Genomic DNA, 12,513 nt, shown 5'->3' on the forward strand with positions numbered 1-12,513 from the left:
CTTTTAAAATCCTGAAACCAGTAAAGTTATAAACTTGACACACTCCATATTGTCAGTCATGAATATCCTTCATAATTGCCCGCAAAAGACTCTTATTCTTTTTTAAATGACATTCAAAAGTGTCTTTTTAGATACCACTTATTTACTTTTATGACATGTTAAGCAGATTTCATCACACATTACCAGCAAAAAGTTTTAAGCATATGTAACCTTTTTATGACGTAATGATACATGTCAGTCATCATCGAGATGACTGATATGTGACTGACGAATAGAGCCCTTCCTAGACTTTACAGACTGTTAAATATGAGATGTCTGAAATGAACTGAGTATTATACGATTCGTTCAACTTTAACTTAAAACGAAGATGAAATATGTTTCAATGTCATTCTATCGGTTGATATAGGATGGCCATTATCATAATTTCTATCTAGAAAGGGTAAAAATAATGTTAAAAACACATAAAATCATTTTTCCATTCTTCTTAATTTCCTTCGTAATTCTTGAATAGCGCCTTAACCATTGTACTGGGTGAATTTTCAGTTGTTATAAGCATAGTATTAGTATTATTATTAGTAGTAGTAGTATTAGTAGTAGTAGTAGTAGAAGTCGTAGAAGTGGTAGAAGTAGTAGCAGTAGCAGCAGCAGCAGTAGTAGTAGTATTAAAAGTAGTGGGAGAAGTAGTATTGCTATTACTACTATCATCGTCATGATTTTTTTTATCATCGTAATAATTATCATTGAATCATCATTATTATTTTCTGGAAGCTGATGTCAGAAATTATATCAACTTTCTTTGCAATGTTGATTTGCTTACTCGAAATATATGATTTTCCTTTTAATTGTGTATTTAGAGTATCAGTCTGTCAGGTCCCCCATTTATGTAAATGACCATGGACTGTACATAATTGTCAATGATTTCTTTGGTCACGTTAATAATCCGAGTGATTATCTTACTTAAAACAAATATATTTTTATTTTTATTTTGGTTTTGTTTTTCTCATCAAACGCATATGCACTCAGGCCTCCCGTTTTGGCAGCATTGACCTTTTTTAGACAACAGTGTTAGATCGTATTATTTCTTTTTGCATTTGAAGAGCTCTGCTCCAATAGGAGCTAAATTTACTTTTGGTAATGGTAATTTTAACCAGTTAAATAAAAACAATATTCATGAAAATTGTAAAATTCTGTTATTTTCAGCAGAATATTGCACTGTTGATGTGAACTTGTATCTACAACATGTACTTACAGAATTGAAAGCATAACTTTATTTAAAATAGGAAAAATAACCGCATACTTGATTCAGCTCCTTATGGAACAAAACTTTGTTAGATTTAGCTTTTTTTTAGACCAAAACTCAAATTTGCAATCCATTTTACCAACCTTGCCATTTTTTTTCTAATGCGATATGTTTCATTTGATTCCCACGTCTAAAATACAAATATTTGTACCAAAAAATATATTTTGGTCAAAAGTGGATTTAGCTCCTTTTGGAATCAAGCTCTTCATTTTGCAAAAAAAGGCATTTTACACATGGTCCCCATATACAGAGCATAGTAACATGAATAACAGGGTCTCCTACACGAGAAAAATATCTACAGATTCTAGAAAATAGAAAGGTTGTTCAATTGGCCATAATCACAACCGCTGTTGCTGTTTTTTTTGTTATGTTTATTCATGTTGATCATTCTCTATTGATAAGCTTAGCAAGCATTTGTGGAATGCTGACATTGTATGTGTAAAAAATAGAATTTGTTGTGTAGGCATAATATACACAATAGTAGTATTGATCTCAAACTTATTTAGAAAGAGAACGAAAAAATGCACTGCAAAACTCCGATGTTGATTTAACAACCTCCTGAAACCTCAATGGCCCGAATTCACAAAGGTGGACTAAAGTTATACCCGGGGTATAAAACGCGTCATTTGACGTCATTTTAATCCATGGACTAAAGTTAGTACCTAGGTACTAACTTTTGCGATTCACAAAGGTGGACTAAAGTTATACCGGGGTATAAAACGCGTCATTTGACGTCACGATTTAGTCAGCTCTTTGGGGTGGACTAAATCGGTGGATTAAAGTTAGTCCACGGTTTTAACCAATCAGAGAGCAGCATTGCGGTTGCAGAAAAGTTTGCTGCAAAAAAAAAGTTTTTTGGACGGAGACGAGATTCGGTGTGATCGGCTTATCTAAAGCTTAAAATTTCACGACTTCGACCGAGATTGTAAGTAAATTACATAATTTATTGGAGCTTAAATCATGACGGAGCCTTCAGTTCCATCTGTAACTATCATTGATAGCTTTAACTTTCCAAAAAGTGTACTCGAAAACTTGAAATGGTATCTTAATCATTGTTATCGTCGCGTCTCTAAGCTGCTCAGTCCCAGCCATGTATTTTTGTGTGCGTTCTTGGTTATCAGATGAGCAGTGCAGTGCGAGACGCAATTAGCAGTCACACTCACAGGCGAGGTAGGCGTGATTGAAAGGCCGATACTAGTTATGCCAGGCAGTGATTTTGAGTGATTTTCGATTTTGTGTAATTTTCATGGAATTTTTGTTGTTGATACCCCTGCCAACACAATACTGTGCATCGAAATTTGTCTGAAAAGTGAATCAAGACCAAGCCAGGAGAGCAGCGATAAAAATAAATAAAAAAATTCTAACGTTACAAATACAAGAGCCAGTCTAAGTACGTTAGACATTCTAACCTGGGCTGGCTTTGCCTTGGCTTGGATAGATGGCCAGGCTTACCTGGTAGCCATGTTAGAGTTAGTCCTACAACATCGTTGGAGTAAAAAAAAAATTAATAAGGGTCAACTCGAGTCTAAGGCTAAGCCCTGATTTAAATATTTTTGGAAAAAAATGTTTTAAAAAGATTGGGTTCCACTCACCACTGTTTACTCCAACAGCTGTATATGAACTTAATTTTAATATGACTTTGATTTTACTAAAACTAAGTTTTACTTACCTTCGGCATCGCATTTGCGATCACTTCTAGATTTACGGTGTCGTCAAAACAAAAAATAATGGAAATCCTAGGCCTAATTGAATAATTTGAGTAATTCTAACTGAGGTCTAACTTTGAAAATTCTATCTTTTGGGGGTTATTTTCTCTACCCCACTCTCTTTGTTTCAAGTATTGTTTTTTCACAAGGTGTCCTTCCAATGTTAAATCCACACGAGACCGCACATAACTACAAGTGCATTTGATCTTTAGTTCTAAACATTTGTAGTAGACCGATAAATAGGTTTATTTCTGTCAGAGATATGCTCCCCTGAGACTTCATGCGGCTCCGCAGCATCCCCTCTCAGAAAAAAATCAGAAAATGTTGAAAGACTCCTTTGAAACAGCGGATTTTATCATTCTACAATTGTACCTGCTTATTATTTTTTTCTTTGATATAGGATTATAGGGCCTAGTACATTGCAGTATGATTGATGAATAAATATTTTTTCATTCTTTTTTTTTCTTCCATATCAGAAACAGACCATACTCGGCAGATTGTGAGATTGTGATCAATCAAGACGACAAACATGGCTCACATTTTTGAACTGCTGTGCCTTCTTGCAACAGAGGTATGTCTTATCAATTCATATTGAAAAAATTAGATATCATTAAAATGGCATTTTGCATTAAATGTTATTTCTGTGATTTGAATTCATCTTGTAATTGTTAATGTATCATGTATGTTACTTTTTCATTCTTGTCATAGTAATTGACAAAAAAGGGGGGGGGGGGGGGGGGGGGGGGGACCTTGCTTGTATGTTATAAGCATATGTGTACTGGTCACTAGCTTTTTTTTAAAGGCTTGTTGATCTCCAATTAATCCTGACATTTTGTTGAATATTTATTTAAAAGAGAGAAAAAAGCATAGTCAGTCTTATGAATGCCAGGGGGGGGGGGTGGATGTAGAAAAAAAAAGTTTAATGAGACTTTGATGAAGATTCATGAAAATATGTTATTCGAAAGTCACTCGCAAGCAATACCCTCTTTTTGTGTAAACAATGTTCCATAAAATTAGTGCCTTGCCTTCACTATTCAAGCCAATTGAAAGTGATTCAGCATCTCTTAGACGCGCATGGTTTGATCAATGATGATGATCAGCAACAATTGGCAGTTTTCTTTCTTCACATTTACAAGTACATGTAGGTAAATAGAAAAGCTACTCATGACAATTAGACATTTTTATCCTATCTTTTTTTAGGGATTTCTGTATAATCTTTGACATTCTGTTCCTCACTTTAAACACTTTCGAATTAAATGAAATTCAAAGAGTAAATTGCCCATTCATGATGACTCTTCAACACAACCTTTCAACTTCCATGCAGATTCTGCAACACATAGGAAGACCACAGCATGGATTAAGAGACAGGAAGAATCCATTTGAATGCTACAAGGATGAACCTTTCAGAGTGGGCTACCAACAGAGAGAAACGACACATTGCCTGACATGTTACATGTTTTGACAGGACTTTGTTTTTATGCCATTGGTGAGTTTGCATATGCGAACTATAAAGCAGAAGGTAATGGGGGGGTCAAATTATGTTCTATGAAAGCGATTCTCCAGGCCAAAAATAATGAGATTTTTATAAAGAAAAATTCGGCTCGCAAAAACCATCAATATTGGATGGAGAATTATGAATTGATTCAATTTTAAAGTTTTACATTACTTGGGGGAAACAGTTCTGTGTATCCTCATGAATATGCAATATTCACATCCCCACTTGTTCTCTACTGATTTGAAATTATAATCGTTCATTTTTTTCCTCCAGGAATGTAAAAATGTGGTTGACTGCTGATTATATATTTAAGATAGTTATTGCGAGTTCAGAATAATGTAAGGATCAATGGTTGGAAGTATCTAGTCATGAAAATTAAGTTTTATGTTTTGCATAGCATGCAGATTTTCCATTAAGTAATTGTCGCCAGAGCAAATATCGTGGAACCCTTGTACATTCATGTATGGAAAATGTGTGGATGTGACATCATCAGGCCACTTCTTGCATATTAATGATAACATGCACATGGTTTACAGAAATAATTAATGCAAAACCTAATATAATTCATCATCCAAATTGTATGATTTTTGTTTCTGCTTTCAGTCAGGAGTACAGGGGAGGGGGAGTGTTAGGGGTATTTCAGAGAAAGGTTTTTGTGGAAATGAAACATGTAACCCTTTGGGTTGCAAATGGGTGGGGATTTTATTTTTCTCTCATTTTTTACAATGTAGCAACATTTTTTAATACAAATATGTCATTCAAGTGGGAAATTATCATGAAGGATGGTTTATAATCACCCAAAAAGAAATATTGGTATGTCATTCCAGCTTAAGAGAGATATTCTCCATTTTGCATGGATTGTTATTGCAGTAGATTTTTTTAGTGAATCTAAGAAAAATCTCTTTAATCAGTTCCAGTGCATCATAAACATCAGCTCATAACAGAAGCACAATGTTTGCAAATGTAAATGGTAAAGTATCAATTGGCTTTCATATCAATAAAGCAATTACACAACATCACTTATCATTCATTAACTAAAGGTACCTTTTAGAAGATGCAAGCAGACAAAGCAACTATATCATAGTCATCCGTGTGCAGAATCATCAAAGATTTTTCTGAGGCAATGGCAAGGAGTAACAGTTAATGAAGTGTCCGATGACGAGAAATTCAAACCACCCAGCGACAATTTGATGATTGCTACAGGTTTCCAAGAGTCGTAGGTGCTATCGATTGGGGCCATGTCTACATCAGGAGTCCTGTTGGGGAACAAGCCCTGTACTTAGCAGGAAGAACAGGTCTTCTGTAAATGTATAGGTTGGTATACACACTCAGTTTTCAATTTGATATTCTCTGTATTCAACACCTACTAGATGTATGTGATAATGAAGAAAACATATATTGGCCCCTACTACATACTGTATTTAATCAAATTTCAATCTTGTTGGTCAAATTTTCTTGTAATTTTATACTCTTTATATGTGAAATAAGACAATTTTAAATATTTCACAGAAGAAAACAATATATAGATAATCTGCTAACTTTCCTATTGCAGGAGAAATTAAAAATAGTATGTCCCGACAAAAAAAAATGCATTTTGCTCTTCAGGTAAAGGGGGTATTAATTGCTTGATCAATGAAGATATATTTCCAGAAAGAATAACGAAGAGCAAATTTTTTAATATTCATTTTGTTTTGATCCTTATTGCAGGTATCCGTTGCTCCTCTCTTTGATGAATTCCTGCCTGCATTCTGTTGTCAATAGAAAAGGACCATGTGCTTCGGGTATTAAGCATTCCATTGGATTATCTGTGTATGAAAGTGGACACTTGTGATCACAAAATGGTAGCTTAGTTGATAGGATGTATTCATGCATTCCGATTTATCATTAGTGATCAAATGACCATCTTGCTTTTAAAAACCCAAATTCACAACATTTTTCTTGTTTGACAAAAGGTTTGGGATGTGAATTCCAGGAAATAAATGACACACACGATGGGCTAATGTATAAGCAGGGATGTGAGAGGTATAAGCAACATTTTGCTCATGCTTAACTAAGTTTGGCATGAGATGGTCTTGGTCATTCTTATGATTCAAGTCTATTTTTATACCATTTTTTTTAAACAACAATCAATGTTTGAAGCCTCATGATTTCAATATCAAAACCTCTTTGTTAATTAAATGGTCATATTTCTAAGCATATGCAGCTTCCTAATTTATCAAATTTAAATTATATAATATCATTTTTGCTGAATATCCTTTTTTTCCCCACCTATTTTCATAGGCACTAAGATACATTTCTGTAGTAAGCACTATATATACATTGCAAGCTATTATCATTTGTTTGATATTACTATTTTATGATAGAATCATCCTTTAATTTCTTTCAGAAATATAATTGCCTAATTACCTGTGATATTCATGCTTTAGCTGTAGAGTTTAAAATCTTGACTAAACTTTTTTTAATCCATTGTTTATCTATTTTTATTCAGAGTTTCTGATGCATTGTTAAGAAAATGTAAACAGTCTATTCAATCTTCGTATCATGTACAGAATTTCACTCTACTTAAAAAAAAATAATGTACGAAATAAACTGCTCTGTCTACTACACATGTACATATAAGTTTTGATTTTAAAGGTCAAGTCCTCCCCAGAAAGAATTCGATTTGAATTAATAGAAAAAAATCAACCTAGCATAATGCCGAAAATTTCATCAAAAATGGATGTAAAATAGGAACGTTATGACATTTATAAGTTTGGGTTATTTTTCACAACACAGTTATATGTGGAGATCAGTGGCATGCAAATGAGACAGTCAATGATGTCCTTCACTATTTCTTTTGTTTTTGTTGTATGAATTGTACAACATTTCATTTTTTTACAGATTTGACATTGAGGGCCAACTTGACTTAACCAAATTATATTATTAAAATAATGCAAATTCCACATGCTCAGGGAGTGACTAATCTTGGGTTCACTTGACAATGAAGAGAAATTTGAATATTTCATCTAGTAGAATAAAAAGAAATAGTTTGCATACCGACCTGGATGTACATACAAACTGTTATGTGTGGTCAAGCGAAACTTTAAAAATGTCATAATTTAATATCTTTACATCAGATTTTGATGAAATTTTCAGTGTTGCACTTGTTTGATTTTTCTCTTTTTATTCAAATCAACTTTGTGGGGGTGGACTTGTCCTTTTATTTTGATATCGTTTTCAAGTAATTGTGTCAGGAGAAAACAAAAATGAAATTCTTTTATCAATTCTGTCCATATGCTGCATGGTTCATCGTTCTTGCAGGAAGCAAAAAATAAATTTATATAAGAAAGACTGCAAAGGAGAGATTAATGTTATGTGTAAGGCAGGGGCGGTGGTAATGGTATGTTGGTTAAGGTTGTGTATGAAGAAAGTCAAGTGATTGCTTGCTTGTGCAGGAGGATATACTTCAAGAAACTTGTTGTAGGGTATACTGCAAAATTATTTATAGTAAAACTTTTGAGAGAAAAGTATTTGGCACGTTAAGATGCACAATAATGTACATGTGATGGAAGCAAATGAGAAATGAAAGGAGTAAAGGTTGCTACATGTGTCACTGAGAGAATGGCCAGTGGTGTTATAGCATAAATCTTTGTTAAAAGTTATTTTCTTTTAGGGAAATTTAGTCCCTTCAGTTTGAAAGTATAGAGGGGGACCACTGACCATGGAAAAAAGCCCCTCCCCAAAAAAAATCTTTATTACCAAGAAAAAAAAGAAAGAAGGGTAAAACATATTTTTTGAATATTATGTCAAATCTATCACAAAATTGGATATTTGCAATTAAAATTTTGAATATTTTTCCTTGCAATTTTTATTTTATTTTACCTGATATGCCATATTTAGCCCCCTCAATATTTTGGGCTTAATACGTACACCACTGTTATTTCCCCAATTTCAAATATATCATTGATTGGGTGGAATACCCTTTACACTTATCCAGGGTTGATAAGTCTTTATTTTTCTGATAAGGAAATTGTGTTTCTTTTAAAGAAAAAAAAATACTGCAAGCAAGCATGGTGAATAGCTTAACCCCCCCCCCCCAAAAAAAATACTGCAAGCACAAACTGGAGAATAGGTAAAGGTTGGGAATAATGCGATTGCAAGAGTGACCTGAGTGTGGAGGAGCTACCAATGAGTTTCTCAGCTCCTTTTAGAGATGTTGGTAGAACTGACTTACAGAGTGGGGGGGGGACTTGGGGCTCTTCCCCCCCCAAAAAAAAAAAAAATAATAATAATAATAAATTCATGACCAAGAAAAGAAAGATAAAAGAAATTAGGGTGAAATAGAATTATTCTTTTATATATATCATGTGAAAATCTAACAAAAACTTGGATATTTGTTAATTTAATTGTCAATTAAAAAAAATTGCTCGCTTAAAATTATTTTTTTAAATCCATTTATCGAGATACATATAAAAAGACAAGAATAAATAAATGAATTGAAAAAATACTTCAAATGGGAAAGTCAATTCTGAGGGAAAGGAAAAGGGGCACGCTTGTGGACGCGGGATCAGATCAAGGTCATGTCGCTTGGCCCCACGCGACGCTGGCCCCACCATGTACCAATTAACGTACACAACCTTAACCCGGGACAAAACCCAAACAAAGATTCAATTCCATATTTCCATTTTCAATCAAAGCTAGCTCCGGGCAAAGTTCCACCGGACTTCGATAAGGTAGGTAGGATTATACAATAGTATCAGATTGGTTATGATTTATTTCAAACAAATCATAATGTGCACTCAATCTAACATTTAGATTTAATTGATGTGTAACGTTAGATTTAACTTCCGTAGATCTAACTTCCTCAAGCCTAAAAAAACGCAGTACAGTATTAGATAGATTAGGTAGGCCTAGATCCACGTCGTACTGCTGTGTTACGATGCCGATCGATATGGACTTCATACATAAGACCAAAAAGGCAAAACTAAAAACAACTTTGGTCTCTGTGATTGTTCCGCTGGACTCCGTTGCCTCCACTCACCAATTGAGAAATAAGAAATTGAAAAAAAATGTTTACAACCCCCTCGAAACAGCCGGTTGCTGCAGCTGTCTAAAAAAAGTTATAACTTGTTCACGTTACCATACGGTGTACCGTATACATTGTGGTGAGCTTGAACTTCTCGATAGAGATACGGTACGATGCTGCAGGCGCAGCCGAGCTAGCTCGCACGCAGGTAGCGCTAGTCCGAACCTAAGTTGGCCAATATTAACAAATAAGTAATGACAATGTTCGTTCTCAACACCGCATTGCTAAGAAATTCAAGTGCATGCTGCTGATACATGATTTTTGGGTTGAGTTCTGCCTCCTAATTCATGTGATGGCGACGTTTCATACGGCCCTAGCAGACTAAACTCTCAAATACGGCTCTGAGCATGCTCAGTACTGCTTTATTACACTGAGCATGCTCAGTGCAGTGCTATAATAGTATGCTAGCTTCAGTTCATGATTTAATCCATGGACTAAAGTTATACCCGGGGTATAACTCAGCCGTGGACTAACTTTAGCACCCGGGTATAAAGTTAGTCCATGGATTAGTAAGTCCACCGTTTGTGAATAGCGCGGTGGACTAACTTTATACCCCGGTATTAGCTAACCCCCGACTAAATTTAACCCCGGTATAACTTTAGTCCACCTTTGTGGCCCAAAACCACTATTTCGGCACAATTGGAGAATCACAAAAATGAAAAATTAAAGTGAACGAAATTGGATTAATTTTATTAACATTCAAAGTGACATATATTCAAGTTCATAGTTGAAAAATATGAGCACATAATGTTACTTCGTTATCATAGTGGGATAATTTCTTTCACGGGATGTAAATTTCTCTCTGTAACATACGTTACCACTATCATTAAATCCCAAATGCTTTTAAATCGGTCACTACAGTCAAGAATTGAGAACGTAATAAACCAAAAGTGCAGTAACCATCGGCTGTAATATTTGTAAAAATTTCTGCCAGATTATACCATGACCAATGACCTACGTGAGATACGAAACATAAGCGTGTCATATTTTGTTAAACCTACTTAATTTCAGGTTTATGAGTTTTCTTTCTATTTGACATCTGAATCTACGACAGAAACTATTTTCATCATTTAGGAGTACCAACGTGCCAGACAATTATTGAGTAACATCAAGGACGCAAGTGATACTGTGTACTTAGAATTATATTCAATGGTTTCCATGTAACGTAAGTTACATATTATAAGTAACGTAAGTTACATGGGTAATATTATTATATGTGATTTTGTTTTGGTTTATATTCAAACATTAATTTGTCATAAATTGTAAGTGAACGTATACAACACCCCATGTTCCAATGAATTGGAGATAAAAATTATCAAACGCTACTCTTCGAATATCTATAAAACTGTACTCTTCGAATATCTATAAAACTGTAAAACTTTCTGACTTGTCAGTGTATATACTTTACACAAGAACAATAATCCATAACCTGTGAGAAGACAATTTGAGGCACTATACATCATGATACATTATGCCAATAAAATCACGAGAGTTGGGAAAATGCTATTTCTTTATTCAAGGGATAAGTATGCCATGCTTTGCGTTTGATTTCAATTGAGAAATTGGTAACGTAGATTTCACGTTGATTTTATCAGCATGAAAGTATACTATCAATCCTCTTGTAAATTGTTATCTTTAATGTTCTGAATCCATTATTACCAGTCGCTTTAATAGGCTGTTTAAACGATTGAATAAAACAACAATAAACTTAATACAGGAACACTCTAGAGAACAGCGATTGCAATATTGTACAAAGAAGTCAAAAATTCCAAACCCTTGCATGGAACAACAAGAAATGGCAATAAATGAGATACTCGGTTATATGTGCTCTCAAACATGAACAATAACGCCCTATGCACAATATAATATATATCATGAACTTGCTGAAGAAGAACTATAGGAAAAGGTAAATAAACAAATTTTGTCACTTTTTAATCAATAACACCTCAGTTGGATGTCAATAGCCTAAGAAATAACATCACATTTCTAAGTTTCACAAAATCTACATGCATAAATAAAAAAAATGAATTAAATAAATTTACATGCAAGCAGGCCTAAAACATTTTAAACATGTTTTTTAAGTTAACCCATATTACGAAATTGATGGAAAATATGAGAGAAAAAATATCAGTTGTTAATCATGCCACATGAATTTGCCTCGTGGATTAATGTTTTGACTTTGTTATAAATATAAATTAAGTGAAAATCTAATTGCTACATTACAAGTTATACAATGTATTAATAACAATGATAGGGAATGATAACTTCAGTCTTAATGCAATTGAATCTATAACACCAGCTATTCGGTGAACTCGTTCCCTGAGCCTTTTTACTCTTGCGTTTGTGAATTCCTTGACTCGCTTCTTTCTTTGTTAAATTAATGACAGATTGGTATAGAATACAATCTGTTGGCGCTTACGTGCCCTATAAGCGGCCTGTATCTCAGCTCTGCTTCTACCCATTGCAACTCTATAAAAATTAAAAGAATGCAAAAAAAAAATTAGGTTTATGAACCGTATCACTTACTGAAACTTATGTCACTATAGGGTTTATGAGTTTATTAGTTTGGTCCATGATGAGCAAGGATAATCGTTGAAACGTGTATTTCATACCATTTGTTGTATTTTCTTCATTCAAAATAGTTTCTTCTTCACTATGAGATAACAATTGATATTCCCAACACTAATTCTAGTGATATTTTTTGTTTACAAATGGTCATGTAAGGAATTCCCTAATTAGTATTTGATCATAGGAGATATATACCATTTAATAGATTTAGATTTAGATTTAGATTTATTTCCGTTCAACAATTTTTTTTTCAAAATACAATCAAAGTAACAATACATATTCAATATAATAGATATTACAGACAAATCAATGACAACTCTCAATAATCAAACAATCAATAATACAACTCTTCCACTAGAGAAGCCCACTAATAATTATA

At 33.8% G+C, this 12,513-nt stretch overlaps 1 long non-coding RNA gene across 1 annotated transcript; it reads left to right on the plus strand.

Moving 5' to 3' along the window:
• The first annotated feature begins 4,341 nt into the window (after nucleotides 1-4,341).
• LOC121421663 lies at nucleotides 4,342-6,613 on the plus strand. Its single transcript, XR_005971017.1, has 3 exons — nucleotides 4,342-4,492; nucleotides 5,542-5,815; nucleotides 6,209-6,613. It is a non-coding gene; the product is annotated as an uncharacterized LOC121421663 (long non-coding RNA).
• The last annotated feature ends 5,900 nt before the right edge of the window (nucleotides 6,614-12,513 follow it).

This window comes from Lytechinus variegatus, chromosome 9 (genome assembly GCF_018143015.1).
Source record: "Lytechinus variegatus isolate NC3 chromosome 9, Lvar_3.0, whole genome shotgun sequence".
NCBI classification, from domain to species: domain Eukaryota; kingdom Metazoa; phylum Echinodermata; class Echinoidea; order Temnopleuroida; family Toxopneustidae; genus Lytechinus; species Lytechinus variegatus.